The sequence below is a fragment of the Nicotiana sylvestris genome, chromosome 2, assembly GCF_000393655.2.
Source record: "Nicotiana sylvestris chromosome 2, ASM39365v2, whole genome shotgun sequence".
Taxonomy (NCBI): domain Eukaryota; kingdom Viridiplantae; phylum Streptophyta; class Magnoliopsida; order Solanales; family Solanaceae; genus Nicotiana; species Nicotiana sylvestris.
This window is the reverse complement of record NC_091058.1, coordinates 195,316,996-195,341,634: the sequence shown is the minus strand read 5'-3', so window position 1 is coordinate 195,341,634 and position 24,639 is coordinate 195,316,996.

The window sequence follows — 24,639 nt, the reverse complement described above, 5'->3', positions numbered from 1 at the left end:
TGTCTTGTGAGGTGTTTACTAATCATCGCAGTCTTCAGCATTTGTTCAAGCAAAATGATCTTAATTTGAGAAAGCGGAGGTGGTTGGAGTTGCTTAAGGATTATGATATCACTATATTGTACCATCCCGGAAAGGCCAATATGGTAGCCAATGTCTTTAACTAAAAGGCGGTGAGTATCGGGAGTTTGGCATATATTCCAGTTGGGGAGAGACCTGTTGCAGTTGATGTTCAGGCTTTGGCCAATCGATTCGTGAGATTAGATGTTTCGGAGCCTAGTCGGGTATTGGCTTGTGTGGTTTCTCTGTCATCCTTATATGATCGCATCAGAGAGCTCCAGTTTGATGATCCGCATTTGATTGTCCTTAAGGACAGAGTTCGACATGATGATGCCAGAGATGTGACCATCGGTGATGATGGGGTGTTGAGGATGCAAGGCCGGATTTGTGTGCCTAATATGGATAGGCTTTGGGAGTTGATTCTAGAGGAGGCCCATAGCTCGCGGTATTCCATTCATTTGGTTGTCGCGAAGATGTAGCAGGATTTGAGACAACACTATTGGTGGAGAAGAATAAAGAAAGATATTGTGGGATTTGTAGCTCGGTGTTGTCATCAGGTGACATCTAAGCATTAGAGACCGGGTGGCTTGTTATAGCAGATGGATATTCCTGATTGGAAATGGGAGAGGATCACTATGGACTTTGTAGTTGGATTTCCATGGACTCTGAGGTAGTTCGATGCTATTTGAGTGATTGTGGATTGGCTGACCAAGTCCGCGCACTTCATTCCTATGTGTACTACCTATTATTCAAAGCGGTTGGCAGAGATCTATATCTGGGAGATTGTTTGTTTGCATGGTGTTCTAGTTTCCATCATTTCAGTTAGGGGCACTCAATTTACTTTGCAGTTTTGGAGGTCTGTGCAGCGAGAGTTGGGTACTCAGGTTGAGTTGAGCACAACTTTTCACCCTCAGATGGACGGGCAATCCGAGTGCACTATTCAGATATTGGAGGACATGTTGCGTTCTTGTGTCATTGATTTCGAAGGGTCATGGGATCAGTTTCTACCGCTTGCAGAGTTTGCCTAAAATAATAGCTACCAGTCGAGTATTCAGATGGCTCCATATGAGGCTTTGTATGGGAGGCAGTGTAGATCTCCAGTTGGATGGTTTGAGCCCGGTGAAGCTAGGCTATTGGGGACACACTTGGTGCAGGATGCTTTAGAAAATGTGAAAGTGATTCAGGAGAGGCTTCGTATAGCGTAGTCGAGACAAAAGAGTTATGATGATAGGAAGGTTCGAGATGTGTCATACATGGTTGGCGAAAAGGTTCTGTTAAAGGTTTCACCCATGAAGGGTGTTATGAGATTCGAGAAGAAAGGGAAATTGAGTCCTTGGTTCATTGGGCCTTTTGAGGTGCTTCGGAGGATTGGGGAGGTGACTTATAAGCTTGCTTTGCAACCCAGCTTGTCAAGTGTGCACCCGGTATTCCATGTTTTTATGCTCCGGAAGTATATTGGGGATCCGTCTCATGTTCTGGATTCCAGCATCGTTCAGTTGGATGATGATTTCACTTATGATGTGGAGCTAGTAGCTATTGTGGGTCGTTAGGTTTGAAAGTTGAGGTCAAAGGATATAGCTTTATTAAAAGTGCAGTGGAGAGGTCGGCTCATGGATGAAGCTATTGGATACCGAGCAGGAGATGCGGAGAAGATATCCTCACATGTTTGAGGCTTCAGGTATGTTTCTTGACTCGTTCGAGGATGAATGTTTGTTTAAGTTGGGGAGGATGTGACGACCCGGCCAGTCGTCTCATAAGTTACCACTCCGTTTTCCCTATTTCTACTTCGTTATGCTTTGTTTATCCGTGTTATGTGGTATCGAGTTGTTCGGATCGAGTTCGGAAAGGATTTGGTAAGGTTTGAGACACTTAGTCTCGTTAGGGTGAGTTTAAGTTGGAAAAGCCAACCGGATGTTAACTTATGTGTTAAAGGGCTCGGATGTGAGTCTGATGGTTCAGTTAGCGTCGGAAGGTGATTTGTGACTTAGGAGTGTGATCGGAATGAATTTTGAACATTCATTGTTTGTTTAAACTTGAATTGGCGAAGTTGATATTTTGGCAATTTTCGGTTGGTAGGTGAGATTTTGATATAGGAGTCGGAATTGAAATCCGAGAGTTGCAGTAGTTCCGTTGTGTCATTTGGGATGTGTGTACAAAATTTCAGGTCATTCGGACGTGATTTAGTTGGTTTTCTTATCAAAAGAGGATTTCAGAAGATTTTAGAACGTTTAGCTTGAATCCGATGTGTTTTGGGTGATTTGATGTTGGTTGAGGTGTTTGGATGAACAAGTTTGAATAAGGTGTTAGGATATGTTGGTGCCTTTGGTTGAGGTCTCGGGGGCCTCGGGTGAGTTTCAAGGGGTTAAACGAATCATTTTGGACTTAAGAAAATTGCAGAAAATTTATTCGGCTATTGCAAGGATTTAACCCTTTGTGTTCGCGAGTGGACCCTCGCATTCGCTAAGAGTCCGTTGGGGAAGGCAAAGATTAAGCCTTCGTGTTCGCGATGGGAGTCCATGTTCGCTAAGGGCTAAGGATTGGTGCATCGCATTCATAGGATAGGTGTCGTGTTTGCATAGAAGGAATGGTGAGGCTGAGCTTCAATGGATTTAACTCATCGCGTTCGCGATGTGCTGAACGCATTCGCGGAGGTTTGCCATTGTAGCATCACGTTCGTGATGGTCGTGTCGCATTCGTGAAAGAGGATTTGGTCAAAGTTATTTTTGTGCTTGCCTAACGCGAGGTTTTGCCTGCGTTCGCGAAGAAGGAATTTATGCCTGGGCAGAAGGTTTTAAAACTCGTCTTGTACGCATGGATTGGGTTTATTTCCTCCATTGTTGATCGTTTTTGGATATTTTTGAAGGCAAATGAAGAGGGATTCAAGGGGAAACGTTTGGAGGTAAGAATTTTGGACTAAAAACTCGATTATTATGTGAATTTCTCCAAGAAAATCATGGAATCTATACCTAAAATTGAAGAACTAGGGCTTGAAATTAGAGACCAAACATTTGGGATTTGAAGGGTCATTTGTGGATGGATTTTGATGTTCTTGGCATATATTAACTCGTGGGGAGATAAGGAATACATTGATATGAAAATTTTCGAATTTCAAGATGTGGTCTTGGGAGTCGGGTTTTGGAAATTTTGGGATTTGTGCCCTTTATTGATTGTTTTCGCTTGGGATTCGTTCCCTTAGAATATTTTGACGTCCTCGTTCTGATTTTGATAGATTCAACGTGAGTGGAGACCGATTCGAGGGACAAAGGCGTCGCGGAGTAGTATTTTCACCGGTTTGAGGTAAGTGACCATTGTAAATCTGGAAGTGAGGGTACAAAACCCCAGTAATTGACTTATTTTCATTAATGCGGTAACGCACATGCTAGGTAACGGGCGTGTGGGCGTGCACCATTAGGGATTGTGACTTGGTCCGTCCCATAGTGACTATTAAGTCGCGTAATTGATTTGGAAATCTTATATTGTTCTGTATTTCATTCATTTATACTCTATTAAGGGTTGTATTCCATGTTTGGGGTCTTGTACCGACCTGTAGAAACCCTTAGGGGCATTTTGATTGTTTTTCCTCATTTTACTTGCTATAAGTATATACTCAGTATTGTTTTACCTGTTTAAATGATTTAAAATGAACTTACCACTCTACTTCTAATTGTGAGGACTGTTTGGGCTGAGTTCCCTAATTTCTATTATTGCACCCAAAAGGCCGTGAGGTTAAAGACCGAGGGAGGTTGAGAACCTAATTATGAGGATATTTATATATATGTGAGTTATAGATCGGGCTGCATGCCACAACGATACTCATATGGATCGGGCTGTATGCCGCAACGATATATATATCGGATCGGGCTGCGTGCCACAGCGATATGACGCTTCGGATACAGTAGCCCCTCCGAAGTCTGTACACCCCCAATGAGCCTAGTCGACTATAAAATTATGGATCGGGCTGCACACCGCAGTGGTTACAATGATTTCTATAATTAAGATATATTAAGGAACCGAGTGCTGAGAGTGAGTACCGAGTGATGAGAGTTGAGTCACGAGTGACTGAGAGGCTGCCCGATGGGCCATATTCTGAGTTATTCCTTGCCCGAGGGGCCTTGTTGTAATGTTTTCACTGATTTCACTCTCTTTCTAATAAGCCTCAGTTGGATATATATATATATATTGCTAAGTATTTAATTTCAAGTTTTTTAAAGTGGAAATGTTGATTTTATGACGAAACTAATTTTAAGTGCTAATGTTTATCATTATTCTGTTGATTATTCAGTTACATGTTTTGAACTGCTCGTCCCTGCTTTCAGCCCTTATTTACTTTAGTTACTTACTGAGTTGGCGTACTCATGTTACTCCCTACACCTTGTGTGCAGATCTAGGTGCCCGAGCCGTCGAGTGAGGGTCTTCTGTTGTCTCAGCATTTGCTGGAGATTTCGAGGTAGCTGCATGGCGTCCGCAACCCTATTTTCTCCCTCCTATCTTTTTATATTTATGCATTTTCTAAACTATTGATGTAGTAGGTATTCATACTTGTATTAGAGGCTCTAGACTCGTGACACCAGATTGTTGGGGCTGTATAGTTTCCCTGTTATTTTGACATTCGTATATTTCTGTTGCTTAAATGCATATAATGAATTTGGTATTTAAAAATTTGATAGAAAATGGCTTAATGTTGAAGGAAAAAGGGTTGTGGTTAATTGATTAGTTGGCTTGCCTAGTAATGTGATAGGAGCCATCACGACCGGTATTTGGGGTCGTGACATTATATGTGCATATATATGCTAGTTTGAAAGTATTTATGTATATTAAAAATATATAAGAAAAAATTGGGTATCAACAGTGGCCCCACTTTACCGTGAAGGATGAAAGAGTTTTTGGGTAAATAAATGATGGCCAATTTTGGCCGGACGGGATGTTATGAATTATAAAGGTCGGACTTCAGCCTTCGAGCTGCCTACATATCCCTAGTTTTACAGGAATCAGGCCATGTGCAGTTCTGGATTCATCTGCGGAATGTGCCGACTAAATTATTGCAATAGCGGACACGCGATGTGGAAGTGGCTAAGGTGAGTGGTTAAGGCTCGGGACAGTTGAATGAATTGGAGTGAGATTTCTCTTGCTAGGATAGCGGTTGCCTACTAATTACCTGCAGATAAAATATGCCACAAACATTTATTTGGGAAATTTTAAACATGATGCAAATTACCTTTTGACCATGCAGATTGTCTTCGGGCGGTTAAAGATGACGTCCTTGGACCATGACATCCTGGGCCATGAATTGCTTAGTGAGGGATTCACAAGCCATGAAATGATGTTCTCAGACCATGAAGATTGTGCCTCCGAACCATGATGCCTTTGCATAATGATATGCAAGTTCGAGAGATCCTCAGGCCATGGAATAGTGTCTTCCAGCTATGAAGATGATGCCTTTAGACTATGATGCCTTCTAATAGATTGGCGATATTTCAGCCCATGATATGCAATAATATGATGTTAACAAGACAAGGCTTAGTCTTTCTAAATGGAGGGTAGAGCTTAGCCCCATAGAAGAGCAAATAGATAGTGCTAGAAATAAAGCAAAATTTGTGCGAAAAGGGATAGTGCTTAGTCCTCATGCAAATAGGGAGGTAGAGATTAGCCTCATGTAGGTAGGGAGGGAGGTATTAGCCTCATAGAGATATGGAGGCAGGGAATAACCTCATACAGGATGGAGGTAGGGATTAGCCTCGTGTAGGATGAAGGCAGGGATTAGCCTCATGCATGATGGAGGCAGAGATTAGCCTCATGCAGGATGAAGGCAGAGATTAACCTCATACAGGTAGGGAGGCAGGGATTATCCACATGCAGGATGGATGCAGGTATTAGCCTCATGCATGATGGAGTCAAGGATTTGACTCATGCAAATAGGGAGGCAGGAATTAGCCTCATGCAAATAGGGAGGTGGTGATTAGCCTCATGCAGTTATAGAGGCAAGGATTAGCCTCATGCAAATAAGGAGGAAGGGATTATCCTCATGCAAATATTGAGGCAGGGATTAGCCTCATGCAGTTATGGAGGCAAGGATTAGCCTCATGCAAAGAGAACGAAGCAAATAAGAGTAGTATATGTCTTAGCTAGAGATATATTCGGTGTTTGATGGCCTGATTATAGTGATCTTGCTACCTGGATGTTATCGTTACGTCGGATGTGCCTGCGTTCAAAGAAAAATTGTAAGTTTTGTGAGGGGGAGGTTGGTGCGTGTTTCTGTCGGCTAGCTTTACTTTTCTCCGTTCTGAAAGCCTTTCGAGTTCCCTTGAGTGACACCTGACTTCTATGAAAATAGAGTTTTTGCAAATATGCAATTTGATAAAAATAGAGTTATTTCAGAAATATATTGATACATTTGATGAACTAGTGACCGTAACACATTTCAAAGGCATTGCAACTATCTTATGTTGGAATTTTGAGGGTCCTCCACAAAATTCTGCCCTAGTTTGGTAAATGACCTTTTGGTTGTTTGCGGATGATAGGCCTTGCTGAATCTTCTTCGTAATTTTGAGAATCCTTCTGAAACTTTTGACCCAGTTTCTTAACTAACTTTCTGGCATGCGATGGCATTGGTTGGACTTACTCTGGAATTTTGAAGGTCCTCCTGGATATGAGGTACGTAGTGTAGGAATAGAAGTAATGCCTCAACTTGTGAGTTGTCCTGGTCAAAGCAAAGCAAGTGCGTTCAAGCATAGAGTATCGTACTTCATAAGGTGTGAACATCTTACACAAGTAATATATGGCTTGTTCCTTTCTTCCTGTCACGTCATGTTGTCCTAAAACACATCTGAAGGCTCCATTTAATACAGATAGATAGAGTAGCAAAGGTCGCCCTAGTTTTGGAAGGACCAGAACTGGTGGTGTGGACAGGTACTCCTTGATTTTATCAAAAGCTTTCTAACAATCCTCCGTCAAGCTTGTTTCAACATCTTTCCTCAGCATCTTGAAGATGGGTTCACATATGACTATGGACTGTGCTATGAAGCGACTGATGTAGTTGAGATGTCCTAGGAAGCTCATCACATCCTTTTTGTTATTAGGTGGCGGTAACTCTTGAATAGCCTTGACTTTAGATGGAACTAGCTCGATCCCTCGACGGCTGAAAATGAATCCCAATAATTTTCTTGCGGGAACCCCGAATGTACACTTTGCAGGGTTCAGTTTCAAGTTGTACCTCCTTAGTATGTCAAGGAATTTCCTCAAGTCTTCTATGTGATCTGCGGCCCTCTTGGATTTGATAATGACATTGTCCACATACACCTCTATTTCATTATGTATCATATCATGGAATATGGTTGTCATGGCTCTCATGTAAGTGGCCTCGGCATTCCTCAGACCGAACGACATCATCTTGTAATAGTACACACCCCACAATGTGATGAATGTTGTCCTCTCTGCATCTTCTTCATCCATCCAAATCTGGTGATAACCCGCAAAGCAATGTACAAAGGATTGGAGTTCATTCTTGGCACAATAATTGATCAGGATGTGTATATTCGGTAGTAGGAAGTCATCCTTAGGACTTGCTCTGTTCAAATTCCGATAGTAATCACATACTCGGACCTTCCCATCCTTCTTCGGAATTAGCAAAATGTTAACTAACCAGGTTGGATACACAACAACCCTGAGAACTTTGGCTTTGATCTGCTTGGTAACATCCTCCTTGATTTTCAAGCTCATGTCTGGTTTGAACTTTCGGAGTTTCTGCTTGACTGGCGGACAAATGGGATTAGTAGGCAACTTGTAAGACACTATAGATGTGCTCATACCGGTCATGTCATCATATGACCGTACGAAAATAACCTCATACTCTTTTAGGAACCGAATGTACTCTTCCTTCTCTATCGATGACAAGTAGATGCTAATGTAAGTCTCCTTGACGGTCTCGGCATTTCCCAAATTTACCGCCTTGGTCTCGTCCATATTGGACTTAGGCTTATTCTCAACATTTTCAACCTCCCCGACAATTTCCTTGGGCATCTCATCTTCTTCCTATGAATCACTATTCTCATATTGCATTGCCTCATTACATGTCCCAGTCACCGGTTCATCAGGAAAAGTAATAATAACGTAGTAGAAAACAAAAGTGTAAAGATAGTAGTGAATAATAAAGAGCAAATTCATTTGATTAAGACTGAAAAATCATCCCGACAAAGTACAACTCGATGAATCGAGCATTTATTTTGAAACAAGTAAATCTTAAAACAAAATTACAGGAAAACTTAAATGCCTAGAATTGCTTATAGAAATAAATTCTGCCAAGATACCCAGGGACTCGTTGGGCTCGAAATGGTGTGGCGGTCCAGTTCCTGAGAACAACTCCCTTCTTCACAGTTTGAATAGTGAGGCCTTCCTCCTCCTCCTCCTCAATTATGGCACTGTAGTCCATGTCTTCATCCTCCAAGAACAGATTCTTCAACACACCTAATACTTCTTCTTCTCTAGTTCCCCATAGTGTATCGGCTTGGTGGAAAGCTTGATCTAGACGTGGCACTGGCTGCTCAAGAGGGTAATATGGTCCACGCCATGGAGGTGACCAATCCATGTATTCCTTCCATGTGTACTTGTATTCGAGCCCAAAAGTGCTACCATAATTTTTCAGTTGTATTGGTTTAGTCATACATTGAAGATTATTTCCCAACCCTTGGCTAGGTTCATATCCAAACCATGCCAATATGATTTTTATTTTTCCACTCCACCACTTATCTTTCTCGACGACATCGACACGTTCAATATGATGATAGGTTTCCCTTCCTAGCCTCCTTATTTGTCCAATGGCCGGGATGGTTTGACTAGTGTAAATGGGGTTACTTCCATCTTCGTGAATGATTACCTCCTGACGGTTCAATTAGAACTTTATGGCTTGATGTAGTGTGGAAGGCACGGCTCTAGCAGCATAGATCCATGGTCGGCCCAACAGAAAGTTATATGAGGCTGGTATGTCGAGTACTTGAAAATCAACGTCGAACCAGGTTGGCCCTATCTGCAAGCAAAGGTTGATTTCACCAATCGTGGCCCTCTAGGACCCATCGAAATATTTCACATTCATGCTTCATACCCGTATTTTATGGAAACCTTTGTCTAACCTTTTTAGAGTGTCCAGCGGACAAATATTTAGGCTTGAGCCTCCGTCAACCTGGACCCTAGCAATGAACTTGTCTTCAAATTGCACTGTGATATGCAATGCTCAATTGTGATTCAAACCCTTAGGTGGTAGCTCATCTTCGTGGAAGTTAATCTTATGACTCTATAGAACTTTCCCAACCATATTGTCCATTTCTCTTCCAGTGATGTTATTGGGTACATAAGCCTCGCTCAGCACTTTCATTAAAGCTTTTTTGTGTGCCTTTGAATTCTGCAACAGTAACAAGATAGATATCTGAGTAGGGACTTTGTTCAGATGGTCAACAACAAAATAGTCCTTTGCATGTACTTTCCTCCACAAGTCGTATGGCCCGTCTCAATGATAGGCTGCCTAGTAGTGGCCTCCTTACTTGAACCTCCCAAGTGTTCAGGTCTATAGACTCTTCCGGTTCTACTCATTCCTTGTGTAGCGTCAGATTCCTCTATCTTGGCATTCCCTTTTCGTTGAGCCTCAACAATATAATCCCAGGGTATTGCTTTTGAGATGAACGGGGGTGTAGTTGATACCATCATAGTGAAAGGTGTGACCACTTCTACTTAAAATGGAGCGGGGGTGGCCGCGGGCGTAGCCACCTCTACCTCGAATGGAGCTGATGCGGTTTCCTCAACCACGATTGGTGACTGGGTCTATACCAAAATAGGAGTGAGTGTGACTGCAACTTTAAAGTCATTGCCCTCTCGAATAAGCCCAATCGACCCCATAGGGGCCCATTCTTCATTCGTCTCTATCACATGTACATCATCACCTCTATAATCAGGGTGGCGATTGTTACGGACATTAGGTGCAGCTTCCTTCGCCTGTATGACCTTGTTGTTAATTAGCATCTGGATTTTATCGTTTAATGTTCGGCACTCAGTAGTGTTGTGCCCCTTTATGCCGGAATGGTACACACAAGTTTTGTTCGGACTGACCGATTAGGATGGATTTTCTAAAGCCACTGCGGGAACAAGAGTGATGTAACATGCGACTTTCAACCTCTCGTACAACTGGTCGATGGGTTCAGTAATGGCGGTGTATTGTCTGGGTGGTTTGCGATCGAAGTTCGATCTTTGTCCCGGATAATTTTGGCGAGCTGTTGGTAATTGGAAGTGGGATGATTGGGAGTTATAGGTGTGATGGATAGTGGCTGGTTGGGAATATTTATGAGATGAAGGTTGATATGTAGGCGGTGATGCTTGGTATGTGGGTGGAGGTGTTTGCTATGTGGGTAGAGGGGTTTGATAGATAAGTGGGGATTTTAGGCCTTGAGCCACCATTACTGTTCTAACACCTTTCCTCTTCGATATGCCGCCTGGCTGTAATGCCTTATTTGTGGCTTACAATGCCTCAAAGTTCGTTACTATCCCGCTCTTGATTCCTTCTTCGATTTTTTCTACGAGTTGATTATGTCAGAGAATTTATGATTTTCGATAACCATCAACCTTTCATAATATTGCGGATCATGTGCTCTAACAAAGAATTTATTCATCTGTTCTTCATCCAAAGATGGCCTGGCCTTGGCTGCTTCCGACCTCTAACGAGTAGCATACTTACAGAAAGTCTCAGTAGGTTTCTTCTTAAGATTCTGCATGTAGAAAACATTCGGTGCATTCTTTGTGTTGAACCTAAACCGGTCCTTGAAATCTGACGCTTTATTTACCCAATTAGACCATTTCCTGGGATCTTGGCTTATATACCAAGACCAAGTATCCCTACTAAGACTCCTCATAAATAGCTTCATTCAGTTCTTTTCATCTTTCCCGACCCCAACAAGCTTGTCACAATAGGTCCTTAGATGAGTCCTGGGATCACCGGTGCTGTCGAACATCTTAAACTTTGGAGGTTTGTACCCCTCAGGTAGTTCCACATCGGGTTGTATGCATAGGTCTTCATAGATTAAACCTTCTATTCTTCTGTCTCCCTCAACACCTTGAACTCGTCTTGTTAACTTCTTGAGTTCTTCAGCCATGTTTTTAATGAGCAGGTATTTCTCTGAGTATTCCGGTGTATATGAGATTGGTTGGGTAGAGTGAGGTATATTTTCCACATATATAGGGTTGCTTTGATAGGTTCCAGGGACATGGGTGTAATGATGGTCATTGGTGGAGTTTTGGGGATCGGGAATAGGTTATGGTGTGTTTTGGGAAGTATGGTAAGTAGTGTTTGGTGGGTACTGAATTTGTTGATGGTGATGTTATGGCGGAGTTGGTATTGGTAGTGGATTGATATTTTGGGGTGGCGTTGTGTATTGATTTGTCATGGGAGGATTTTGATTTTGTGTGTTTTGAGGAGGTGCTGGGTTCTTTGTGTTTTGTTGGTAGACGTCGGGGACATTTAAGGTGAGTGACAGGTTTGCCGAGTTGCGAACCTGCTCAAGCTCTCCTTCCAGTTACAGTATCTTTTGTTCCGGTCTCAAGACTAGATCATTTTGGGCCGGAGTGCTACGACCATTTTAAGTCTCTACGTTCTCAATATTATCCTTTCGGATACCACTCAAGTCGTCCATTTTTGCTTTTTCCTTTGCCCTTTGTGTTACATGGAGGAAAAGGAGGTGGAGGGCCTCTAGATCTAGTATGATACGCTGATGAGGACAGTATGAGTGAACCAACCTAAGGGGATGGTAATAATAAAAATAAAGAAAAACCAAAAAGGTAACAAGTCAGTGAGGGTCCTAAAATGTTTGTAGTATTTAAAGACATATTGCGGAAATGTAAATTCTTGTCCTGCATTGGGAACCTCGTTGTTCCTGAGGTAGGCCTAGCAACAAATAAATTTGGAAGACTTTTAATGCCAATAAGTGATTCATTTCATAATATAAAAATAAACGAATCCCACAACGACACTAAGATAATAGGAAAATATGTCACTACCAGCACTTGGCCTTATTACATTTTAGGAAAAAGCAAATAAATCTAGCCTATTTGGTCCCAGAAGGACCTTCCCTAGATTTGATCTTCCGGACTCCATCATATAGATCCCCCAGCTCGCGCAGACCCAACAACAAGTAGGCTCTAGCCAGATGTCGTCCTTCAGCACCTTCAGTGTTCTGGCAATTTTCAATCCTCTTTATGACTTTACCTTCAAACTCCACTATTCCTCGCTCCATATATTCCAATTTCCTGTTGGAAGTGACTACAATTTCTATCCATTTCTCGATCAACTTTACATTCCTCTCATGTATTTCCCGGTGCTCATCTCAAAGTCGTGGACCCTCTTGCGCAGCTTGTTGAGCTTGACTTGAGCTTCAACTTCTTCATCTATGACTCTATTCCCTCGACCGGCCCCTAGTGTCACCATTCATTTCAAATTGTCCTTTAACCATGCTAGGTAGAGAGGCTCGGATCCTATATGATACCTGTTTGGCTCAATGGTATTTTTATCCACAATGATTTTGCAGTGCCATATGTGCTGAGCTTGGCACTGGTAAGGGACGTCGTCGCCTTAAAAGTCTACCCTGAAATGACTCATCTTGACAACCCTTGGTACAACTTATTTCCTACCTACTTGCCTCATAACTCGGATAGGGACATATGGGTATATCCCTCTCAGCCTGATCAGTACCAAGTGTGGAGCATCCCTAGATTTGATGATGAATTCGTTTGTTGGGAACCATTCAAACATCCATTGCACCTGTTCCTCGATCAGATTGTCGAAGAACTCTACATATTCTCTGGCACTTTCTGGTTGAGCAAATTTGTCGGGAATGTAAGTCATCCACTTGGGGTGATGGAAGGCGATATGGTCGTTCTAAGCTCTTCGCGGAAATTCTTGGCGATAGTGACCCTTTTGGAAATGCTCCAACAACCATAACTGCAGCAACAAGTTACAACCCTCGAAATGCTTGACCCCTCTTTGACAGTGCTCCAGATCCCTATAGATGTGGACTACGATCATGGGGACTATGGTATATGTCTGTCCATTAATCCCTTCCATCAAAGTCTTGGCGACCATAGCCAACCTAGTGTGAATTCTTCCCTTTTTCATTGGGAACACTATCAAGGCTAAGAAGCATACAATGAATACAAACACTTTGCAATGGATGTGACATAGAGAAGTGAGAGAGATCTCATCGTGGTAGGTACGGAAAGACTTGCTATGGCCATACCTCTCATACAGGTATTCGAAAGTTATGTAAGATTCCTTCAATCACACTAGGTCGACATTCTTCTTCAACCCTGACATCTTTTAAAATCCACTGCCAGAATGGTTTTCTGGTACCAATAACCTAGGACTATCCCAAGTTAATCTCGTAAGCCCTCTAATTTCTTTTAGAAGCGGTGACATTTCAATGTCACCGAAACAAAACACAGCCCTTTCGCTATCCTAGAATAAAGTGGCCGCCTCGATCAATTTGTTGTTTGGCTCAATATCTAGCAAGGAAGGCAGGTTACCTAGGTAATTTCTCACATGTTTTTTGTCACTTGAGGAAAGGTCCTCCCACCAATCTAGTAGCATTGGTGGGATGTTGTTAACCATACCGAATCTGGGGACCTCGTGCCTCATTTTCTGCAAAACAAAAGGGTTAGGGCTTACCCCCACCAAACTCGACTATTTATACATTTATGATCAGCATAACAGCATTTAGATCTCCAAATTAATACACAGAACATGATTGTGTCCGTTGGGATTATGGAAAATCTGATAGACTTTTGGATGTGGCTTATCTTAAAGAATCATTACGTGGACAGCATATTGATCCTACTAGGTTTGACCATGATGCATGGGCAATTTTGACCAGAGTAAGGCTACTCTGTGGTTTTAGGCTGGTACCCTCAAGCAGACAACTTGAGAGCGAAGGCACAGAATCGTCGACTGCACTGCTGATCGACTGGTTTTACCACAAATAAGACTTTTCCGAATTTAAGGGTAGTAAATAGGAAGAGCGAAACCACTCATTTAAGCATTGCTATTAAATTTGATACGCACGAGTGGAATATGATATGGAGCATGAGTCATGCAGCAATTAATAACATGTAGTCAAGTATTTGCACGTAAGAAAAATAAATACAGTATTTAAATAATTGAAAGAAAATTACATGAAAAAGAAAAAAAAGAGACTACTCAGTTTCAGGGATAAAGAATCATAAATGCTTTAAAGAAAACGGACGGTTAAACTCAAATAAGGGCGAAGGGTATGAGATAAAACATTATTGGGACTAATTCATAAGAACAAGTTCGTTATGGTAAGAGCCTAAAGGTATCCTCAGTAGAGTCGTCATCCTATCGCGCCCCCTTTTTCTTCCTCCCCTTTTATAAGGAGGGAAAGGTCCAGTTTTCGACGTTTATAGGGGTAATAACTCATTTCCCTTTGGGATTTGGGTATTTGAATAGTAACCACCTAACGGATTATGGTGCGTTAGGAAACCTAGAACGATTAACTCTTGGATTGGTTTGCATTACCAGAGATTTAAGGTAAGGGCTCCAAATAACCTCGAGGGGATGGTGTTAGGCACCCCATTTGTTCCATAACTGTGGGTCTCAGCCGATGCATGCACTACATATCCCAGCCAATGCGTGCACTACCTTGACAATGCCTACGCGTGAACACTGCAACGGTTACAATGATTTATATTATTAAGATATATTAAAGAGCCGAGTGCTAAGTGTGAGTACCGAGTGACGAGAGTTGAGTCACGAGTGACTGAGAGGCTGCCCGATGGGCCATATTCTGAGTTATTCCTTGCCTGAGGGGCCCTGTTGTGATGTTTTCAGTGATTTCACTCTCTTTCTAATAAGCCTCAGTTGGATATATATATATATATATTTCTAAGCATCTGGTTTCAAATGTTTTAAACTGGAAATGTTGACTTTATGACGAAACTAATTTTTAGCGATAATGTTTATCGTTATTCTGTTGATTATTCAGTTATATGTTTTGAATTGCTCGTCACTGCTTTCAGCCCTTATTTACTTTAGTTATTTACTGAGTTGGAGTACTCATGTTACTCCCTACACCTTGTGTGTAGATCTAGGTGCCCGAGCCGTCGAGTGAGGGTCTTTAGCTGTCTCAGCATTTGCTAGAGATTTCGAGGTAGCTGCATGGCGTCCGCAACCCTGTTTTCTCTCACCTATCTTTTTATATTTCCGCATTTTCTAAACTATTGATGTAGTAGGTATTCAGACTTGTATTAGAGGCTCTAGACTCGTGACACTAGATTGTTTGGGTTGTATAGTTTCCTTGTTATTTTTGACTTCCGCATATTTCTGTTGCTTAAATGCTTATAATGAATTTGGTATTTAAAACTTTGTTAAAAAATGACTTAATGTTGAAGGAAAAAGTGTTGTGGTTAATTGATTAGTTGGCTTTTCTAGTAATGTGATAGGCGCCATCACAACCGGTATTTGGGGTCGTGACATTATATGTGCATATATATGCTATTTTGAAAGTATTTATGTATATTAAATATATATAAGGAAAAATTGGGTATCAACAACTGCCCTCTTTACCATGAAGGATGAAAGAGTTTTGGGTAAATAAATGATGGCCAATTTTGGCTGGACGGGATGTTTTCAATGATAGAGGCCGGACTCCAGCCTTTGAGCTGCCTACATATCCCTAGTTTTATAGGAATCAGGCCATGTGCAGTTCTGGATTCATCTGCGTAATGTGCCGACGAAATTATTGCAAGAGTGGACATGCGATGTGGAAGTGGCTAAGGTGAGTGGTTAAGGCTCGGGACAGTTGAATGAACTGGAGTGAGATTTCTCCTGCTGGGATAGCAGTTGCTTACTAATTACCTGCAGATAAAAGATGCCACAAACATTTATTTGGGAAATTTTAAACATGATGCAAATTCCCTTTTGACCATGCAGGTTGTCTTCGGACGGTTAAAGATGACATCCTTAGATCATGACGTCCTGGGCCATGAATTTCTTAGTGAGGGATTCACAAGCATGAAATGATGTTCTTGGACCATTAAGATTGTGCCTCCGAACCATGATGCCTTTGCATAATGATATGCAAGTTCGAGAGATCCTAAGGCCATGGAATAGTGTCTTCCGGCTATGAAGATGATGCCTTTAGATATGACTCCTTCTAATAGATTGGTGATATTTCAGCCCATGATATGCAATAATATAATGTTAACAAGACAAGGCTTAGTCTTGCTAAATGGAGGGTAGATCTTAGCCCGACAGAAGAGCAAATAGATAGTGCTAGAAATATAGCAAAATTTGTGCGAAAAGGGGCAGTGCTTAGTCCTCATGCAAATAGGGAGGCAGGGATTAGCCTCATGTAGGTAGGGAGGCAGGGATTAGCATCATGGAGATATAGAGGCAGGGATTAGCCTTATGCAGGATGGAGGCAGGGAATAACCTCATACAGGATGGAGGTAGGGATTAGCCTCGTGTAGGATGAAGGCAGGGATTAGCCTCATGCATGATGGAGGCAGGGATTAGCCTCATGCAGGATGAAGGCAGAGATTAACCTCATGCAGGTAGGGAGGCAGGGATTATCCTCATGCAGGATGGATGCAGGTATTAGCCTCATGCATGATGGAGACAAGGATTGGACTCATGCAAATAAGGAGGCAGGAATTAGCCTCATGCAAATAGGGAGGCAGTGATTAGCCTCATGCAGTTATAGAGGCAAGGATTAGCCTTACGCAAATAAAGAGGCAGGGATTAGCCTCATGCAAATATTGAGGCTGGGATTTCCCTCATGCAGTTATGGAGGCAAGGATTAGCCTCATGCAAAGAGAACGAAGCAAATAAGAGTAGTATATGTCTTAACTAGAGATATATTCGGTGTTTGATGGCCTGATTATAGTGATCTTGCTACCTGGATGTTATCGTTACGTCAGATGTGCCTGCGTTCAAAGAAAAATTGTAAGTTTTGTGAGGGGGAGGTTGGTGTGTGTTTCTGTCGGCTAACTTTACTTTTCTCCGTTCTGAAAGCCTTTCGAGTTCCCTTGAGTGACACCTGACTTCTATGAAAATAGAGTTTTTGAAAATATGCAATTTGATAAAAATAGAGTTATTTCAGAAATATATTGATACATTTGATGAACTAGTGACCGTAACACACTTCAAAGGCATTGCAGCTCTCTTATGTTGGAATTTTGAGGGTCATCCACAAAATTCTACCCTAGTTTGGTAAATGATCTTTTGGCTGTTTGCGGATGATAGGCCTTGCTGAATCTTCTTCGGAATTTTGAGAATCCTTCTGAAACTTTTGCCCCAATTTATTAACTAACTTTCTGGCATGCGATGGCGTTGGTTGGACTTACTCTGGAATTTTGAAGGTCTTCCTGGATATGAGGTATGTAGTGTAGGAATAGAAGTAATGCCTAAACTTGTGAGTTGTACAGGTCAAAGCAAAGCAAGTGCGTTCAAGCAGAGAGTATCATACTTCATAAGGTGTGAACTTCTTACTGAAGTAATATATGGGTTGTTCCTTTCTTCCTGTCACGCCATGTTGTCCTAAAACACAACCGAAGGCTCCATCTAATATAGATAGATAGAGTAGAAAAGGTCGAACTGGTTCTGGCAGAACCAGAACTGGTGGTGTGTACAGGTACTCCTTAATCTTATCAAAAGCTTTCTAACAATCCTCCGTCAAGCTTGTTTCAGAATCTTTCCTCAGCATCTTGAAGATGGGTTCACATATGACTATGGACTGTGCTATGAAGCGACTGATATAGTTGAGACATCCTAGGAAGCTCATCACATCCTTTTTGTTAGTAGGTGGCGGTAACTCTTGAATAGACTTGACCTTAGACAGATCTAGCTCGATCCCTCGACGGCTGACAATGAATCCCAATAATTTTCTTGCGGGAACCCCGAATGCACACTTTGCAGGGTTCAGTTTAAACTTGTACCTCCTTAGTCTGTCAAAGAATTTCCACAAGTCTTCTTTGTGATCTGTGGCCCTCTTGGATTTGATAATAACATTGTCCACATACACCTCTATTTCATTATGTATCATATCATGGAAGATGGTTGTCATGGCTCTCATGTAACTGGCATCGACATTCCTCAGACCGAACGACATCATCTTGTAACAGTACACACCCCACAGTGTGATGAAAGTTGTCTTCTCTGCATCTTCTTCATCCATCCAAATCTGGTGATAACACGCGAAGCAATGTACAAAGGATTGGAGTTCCTTCTTGGCACAATTATTGATCAAGATGCGTATATTCGGTAGAAGGAAGTCATCCTTAGGACTTGCTCTGTTCAAATCCCGATAGTAAACACATACATGGATCTTTCCATCCTTCTTCGGAATTAGCAAAATGTTAGCTAACCAGGTTGGATACACAACCACCCTGAGAACTTTGGCTTTGATCTGCTTGGTAACATCCTCCTTGATTTTCAAGCTCATGTCTGGTTTGAACTTTTAGAGTTTCTGCTCAACAGGCGGACAAATGGGATTAGTAGGCAACTTGTAAGCCACTATAGATGTGCTCATGCCAGTCATGTCATCATATGACCATACGAAAATAACCTCATACTCTTTTAGGAACCGAATGTACTCTTCCTTCTCTATCGGTGACAAGTAGATGCTGATGCAAGTCTCCTTGACAGTCTCGGCATCTCCCAAATTTACCGCCTCGGTCTCGTCCATATTGGACTTAGGCTTATTCTCAAAATTTTCAACCTCCCCAACAATTTCCTTGGGCATCTCATCTTCTTCCTCTGAATCACTATTCTCATGTTGCATTGCCTCATTACATATCCCAGTCACCGGTTCATCAGGAAAAGTAATAATAACGCTGTAGAAAAGAAAAATGTAAAGATAGTAGTGAATAATAAAGAGCAGTCAAGTTATGTCCACAATTAGTCAAGTTATGTCAGATGATGAGAGAATTTATTTGGAATCAATGTTGAGTGCCAATGCTCCACAATCTGTGCATTTGGGGATAGACTTCAATTTATCAAGAGAGGGCGATCCAATGTTTGCATTGTGTAGGCAACAAGATTTATCACCATCGCGCATCGGACCAAATCACTACATTCGTACAAGAGATAAAAGCTGGGAAGGCAAGGTAAGTGACGAAGAAATTGTTAGGCAACCTCCAATGAGAGTTGCCAAACAAAAGCAGGCTACCCCAACTACTTCTACGAGGTCCAACCATTCAAAAAGGAAATGATGATTTTTTAATACATTTTGCACACAGTTGAGGGAATCGACAAAGAATTACAAATTGAAGATTTTACAAGTTTGGAAAAGAAGTGAAAAGAATCAAATGGGTACTACATTTTATTTTACCACTTTCTTTGTATCCTCATCTGTAATATCATCATAGAGTATGTTATAAACTATGTGATGATCATAGAATATTTGGTCCTTTCAAGTTCATATTTTTTACATGCTTGTTAGCTCGTGAGGCTATTGTATGCCTCAATAGGATTAGTAAGGTAAGGTTTAGCCCGGTTTGTGTTGCCTTGGTCCTATGCCTTTGGAAATTATCCACACGGCTATGAGATCATATGCCCTCGTGAGACGTTACCGACAGCTACACCATCAATCCTCTACATGAGGCTGTCATCATAAGGCAGTGTGAGGCGCAGAGGAGTGATTATATAGCCAAGGCATTTGTGTTACAATAACGGGGCTATTGTCCCCCTTATGTCTACTATTCCTAATTGTTGTATTTTTATTTTTCTTTTATTAATAAAAAATTAGCCCTAGGCGCTTGTCTAGCGGATTAATAAAAAAAATAAAGAGCAAATTCATTTGATTAAGACTGAAAAATCATCCCGACAATGTACAACTCGATGAATCGAGCATTTATTTTGAAACAAGTAAATCTTAAAACAAAATTACGGGAAAACTTAAATGCCTAGAATGGCTTATAGAAATAAATTATGCCAAGCTACCCAGGGACTCGGTGGGCTCGGGATGGTGTGGCGGTCTAGTTCCTGAGAACAACTCCCTTCTTCACAGTTTGAATAGTGAGGCCTTCCTCCTCCTCCTCCTCAATTATGGCACTGTAGTCCATGTCTTCATCCTCTAAGAACAGATTCTTCAACACACCTAATACTTCTTCTTCTACGGTTCCCCATAGTGTATCGGCTTGGTGGAAAGCTTGATCTAGACATGGCACAGGATGCTCAAGAGGGTAATATGGTCCACGCCATGGAGGCGACCAATCCCTGTATTCCTGCCATGTGTACTGGTATCCGAGCCCAAAGGTGGTACCAAAATTTTTCAGTTGTATTGGTTTAGTGATACATTGAAGATTATTTCCCATCCCTTTGTCAGGTTCATATCCAAACTATGCCAATATGCTTTCTATTTTTCCACTCCACCATTTATCTTTCTCGACGGCATTGACACGTTCAATATGATGATAGGTTTCCCCTCCTAGCCTCCTTCTTTGTCCAATGGCCGGGATGGTTTGACTAGTGTGAATGGGGTTACTTCCATCTCCATGAATGATTACCTCCTGATGGTTCCATTCAAACTTTACGGCTTGATGTATTGTGGAAGGCACGGATCTAGTGGCATGGATCCATGGTCGGCCCAACAGAAAGTTATATGAGGCTGGTATGTCGAGTACTTGAAAATCAACGTCGAACCAAGTTGGCCCCATTTGCAAGCAAAGGTTGATTTCACCGATCGTGGCCCTCTAAAACCCATCGAAATCTTTCACATTCATGCTTCCTACCCATATTTCATGGAAACCTTTGTCTAACCTTTTTAGAGTGTCCAACGGACAAATATTTAGGCTTGAGCCTCCGTCAACCAGGACCCTAGCAATGAACTTGTCTTCAAATTACACTGTGATATGCAATGCTCGATTGTGATTCAAACCCTCAGGTGGTAGCTCATCTTCGTGGAAGTTAATCTTATGACTCTCTAGAACTTGCCCAACCATATTGTCCATTTCTCTTCCAGTGAGGTTATTGGGTACATAAGCCTCGCTCAGCATTTTTATTAAAGCGTTCTTTTGTGCCTCTGAATTTTGCAACAGTAACAAGATAGATATCTGAGTAGAGACTTTGTTTAGATGGTCAACAACAGAATACTCCTTTGCATGTACTTTCCTCCACATGTCGTCTGGCCCGTCTCAATGATAGTCTGCCTAGTAGTAGCCTCCTTACTTGAACCTCTCAAGTGTTCGGGTCTATAGACTTTTCCGGATCCATTCATTCCTTGTGTAGCGTCAGATTCCTCTATCTTGGCATTCCCTTTTCGCTGAGCCTCGACAATATAATCCCAAGGTATTGCTTTTGAGTTGAACGGGGGTGTAGTTGATACTATCATAGTGAAAGGTGTTACCACTTCTACTTCAAATGGAGTAGGGGTGGCCGCGGGTGGAGCCACCTCTACCTCGAATGGAGCTGATACAGTTACCTCAACCACGATTGGTGACTGTGTCTATACCATAATAGGAGTGAGTGTGACTGCAACTTTAAATTCATCGCCCTCTTGTATAAGCCCAATCGACCCTTTAGGGGTCCATTCTTCATTTGTCTCTATCACATGTACACCATCACCTATATAATCAGGGTGGCGATTGTTGTGGACATTAGGTGCAGCTTCCTTCGCCTGTATGAACTTGTTGTTAATTAGCGTCTAGAACTTATCCTTTAATGTTCGGCACTTAGTAGTGGTGTGCCCCTATATGCCCGAATGGTACGCACAAGTTTTGTTCGGATTGACCAATTAGGATGGATTTTCTAAAGCCACTGCGGGAACAAGAGTGATGTAACATGCGACTTTCAACCTCTCGTACAACTGGTCGATGGGTTCAGCAATGGCAGTGTATTGTCTGGGTGGTTTGCGATCGAAGTTGGATCTTTGTCTCGGATAATTTTGACAAGCTGGTGGTAAAAGGAAGTGGGATGATTGGGAGTTATAGGTGTGATGGATAGTGGCTGGTTGGGAATATTTGTGAGATGAAGGTTGATATGTAGGCGGTGATGCTTGGTATGTGGGTGGAGGTGTTTGATATGTGGGTAGAAGGGTTTGATAGACAAGTGGGGATTTTGGGCATTGAGCCACCATTACTGTTCTAACACCTTTCTTCTTTGATATGCTACCTGACTGTAATGCCTTATTTGTGGCTTGCAATGCCTCGATGTTCGTTACCATCCTGCTCTTGATTCCTTCTTCGATTTTTTCTAAGAGTTTGATTATGTCAGAGAATTTATGATTTTCGATAACCATCAACCTTTCATAATATTGTGGATCATGTGCTCTAACAAATAATTTATTCATTTGTTCTTCGTCCAAAGACGGCATGACCTTGGCCGCTTCCGACCTCTAACGCGTAGCATACTCACAGAAAGTCTCAGTAGGTTTCTTCTTAAGATTCTGCATTTAGAAAACATCTGGTGCATTCTCTGTGTTGAACCTAAACTGGTCCTTGAAATCCGACGCTATAATTACCCAATTAGACCATTTCTTGGGATCTTGGCTGATATACCAAGACCAAACATCTCTACTAAGACTCCTCATAAAGAGCTTCATTCAGATCTTTTCATCTTTCCCGACCCCGACAAGCTTGTCATAATAGGTCCTTAGATGAGTCCTGGGATCACCGGTGATGTCGAACATCTTAAACTTGGGAGGTTTGTACCCCTCAGGCAGTTCCACATCGGGTTGTATGCACAGGTCTTCATAGATTAAACCTTCTATTCTTCTGTCTCCCTCAACACATTGAATTCGGCTTGTTAACTTCTTGAGTTCTTCAGCCATTTTTTTAATGAGCAGGTCCTTCTCAGAGGATTCCGGTGTATATGAGATTGATTGGGTAGAGTGAGGTATTATTTTACACATATATAGGGTTTCTTTGATAGGTGCCAGGGACATGGGTGTAATGATGGTCATTTGTGGAGTTTTGGGGATCGGAAATAGGTTATGGTGTGTTTTGGGGAGTATGGTAAGTGTGTTTGGTGGGTACTGAATTGGTTGATGGTGATGTTATGGGGGAGTTGGTATTGGGAGTGGATTGATATTTTGGGGTGGCGTTGTGTATTGATTTAGCATGGGAGTATTTTGATTTTGTGTGTTTTGAGGAGGTGCTGAGTTCTTTGTGTTTTGTTGGTATACGTTGGGGACATTTAAGGTGAGTGACAGGTTTGCCAAGTTGCGAACCTGCTCAAGCTCTCCTTGCAGTTCTAGTATCTTTTGTTCCGGTCTCAAGACTAGATCATTTTGGGCCGGAGTGCTACGGCCATTTGAGGTCTCTATGTTCTCAATATTATCCTTTCGGATATCACTCAAGTCGTCCATTTTTGCTTTTTCCTATGCCCTTTGTGTTGCTTGGAGGAGAAGGAGGTGGAGGGCTTCTAGATCTAGTATGATACGCTGACGAGTACAGTATGAGTGAACCAACCTAAGGGGATGGGAATAATAAAAATAAAGAAAAACAAAAAAGGTAACAAGTCAGTGAGGGTCCTAAAATATTTGCAGTATTTAAACACATATTGCGGAAATGTAAATTCTTGTCCTGCATTGGGAACCTCGTTGTGCCTGAGGTAGGCCTAGCTACAAATAAATTTGGAAGACTTTTAATGCCAATAAATGCTTCATTTCATAATATAAAAATAAACGAATCCCACAACGACACTAAGATAATAGGAAAATATGTCACTACTAGCACTTGGCCTTATTACATTTTAGGAAAAAGCAAATAAATCTAGCCTATTTGGTCCCAAAAGGACCTTCCCAAGATTTGATCTTCCGGACTCCATCATATAGATCCCCAAGCTCGCGCAGACCCATCAGCAAGTAGGCTCTGGCCAGATGTCGTCCTTCAGCACCTTCAGTGTTCTGGCAATTTGCAATCTTCTTTATGACTTTACCTTCCAACTCCACTATTCCTCGCTCCATATATTCCAATTTCCTGTTGGAAGTGACTACAATTTCTGTCCATTTCTCGATCAACTTTACATTCATCTCATGTATTTCCCGGTGCTTATCTAAGAGTCGTGGACCCTCTTGCGCAGCTTGTTGTGCTTGACTTGAGCTTCAGCTTCTTCATCTATGACTCTATGCCCTCGACCGGCCCCTGGTGTCACCATTCATTTCAAATTGTCCTCTAACCATGCCAGGTAGAGAGGCTCGCATCCTACATGATACCTGTTTGGCTCAATGGTATTTTTATCCAAAATAATTTTTCAGTGCCATATGTGCTGATCTTGGCACTGGTAAGGGACGTCGACGTCTTGAAAGTCTGCCCTGAAATGAATCATCTTGACAACCCTTGGTACAACTTGTTTCCTACCTACTTGCCTCATAACTCGGATAGGGACATATGGGTATATCCCTCTCAGCCCGATCAGTACCAAGTGTGGAGCATCCCTGGATTTGATGATGAATTAGTTTGTTAGGAACCATTCAAACATCCATTGCACATATTCCCCGATTAGATTGTAGAAGAACTCTACCCATTCTCTGGCACTTTCTGGTTGATCAAATTTGTCTGGAATGTAAGTCATCCGCTTGGGGTGATGGAAGGCGATAT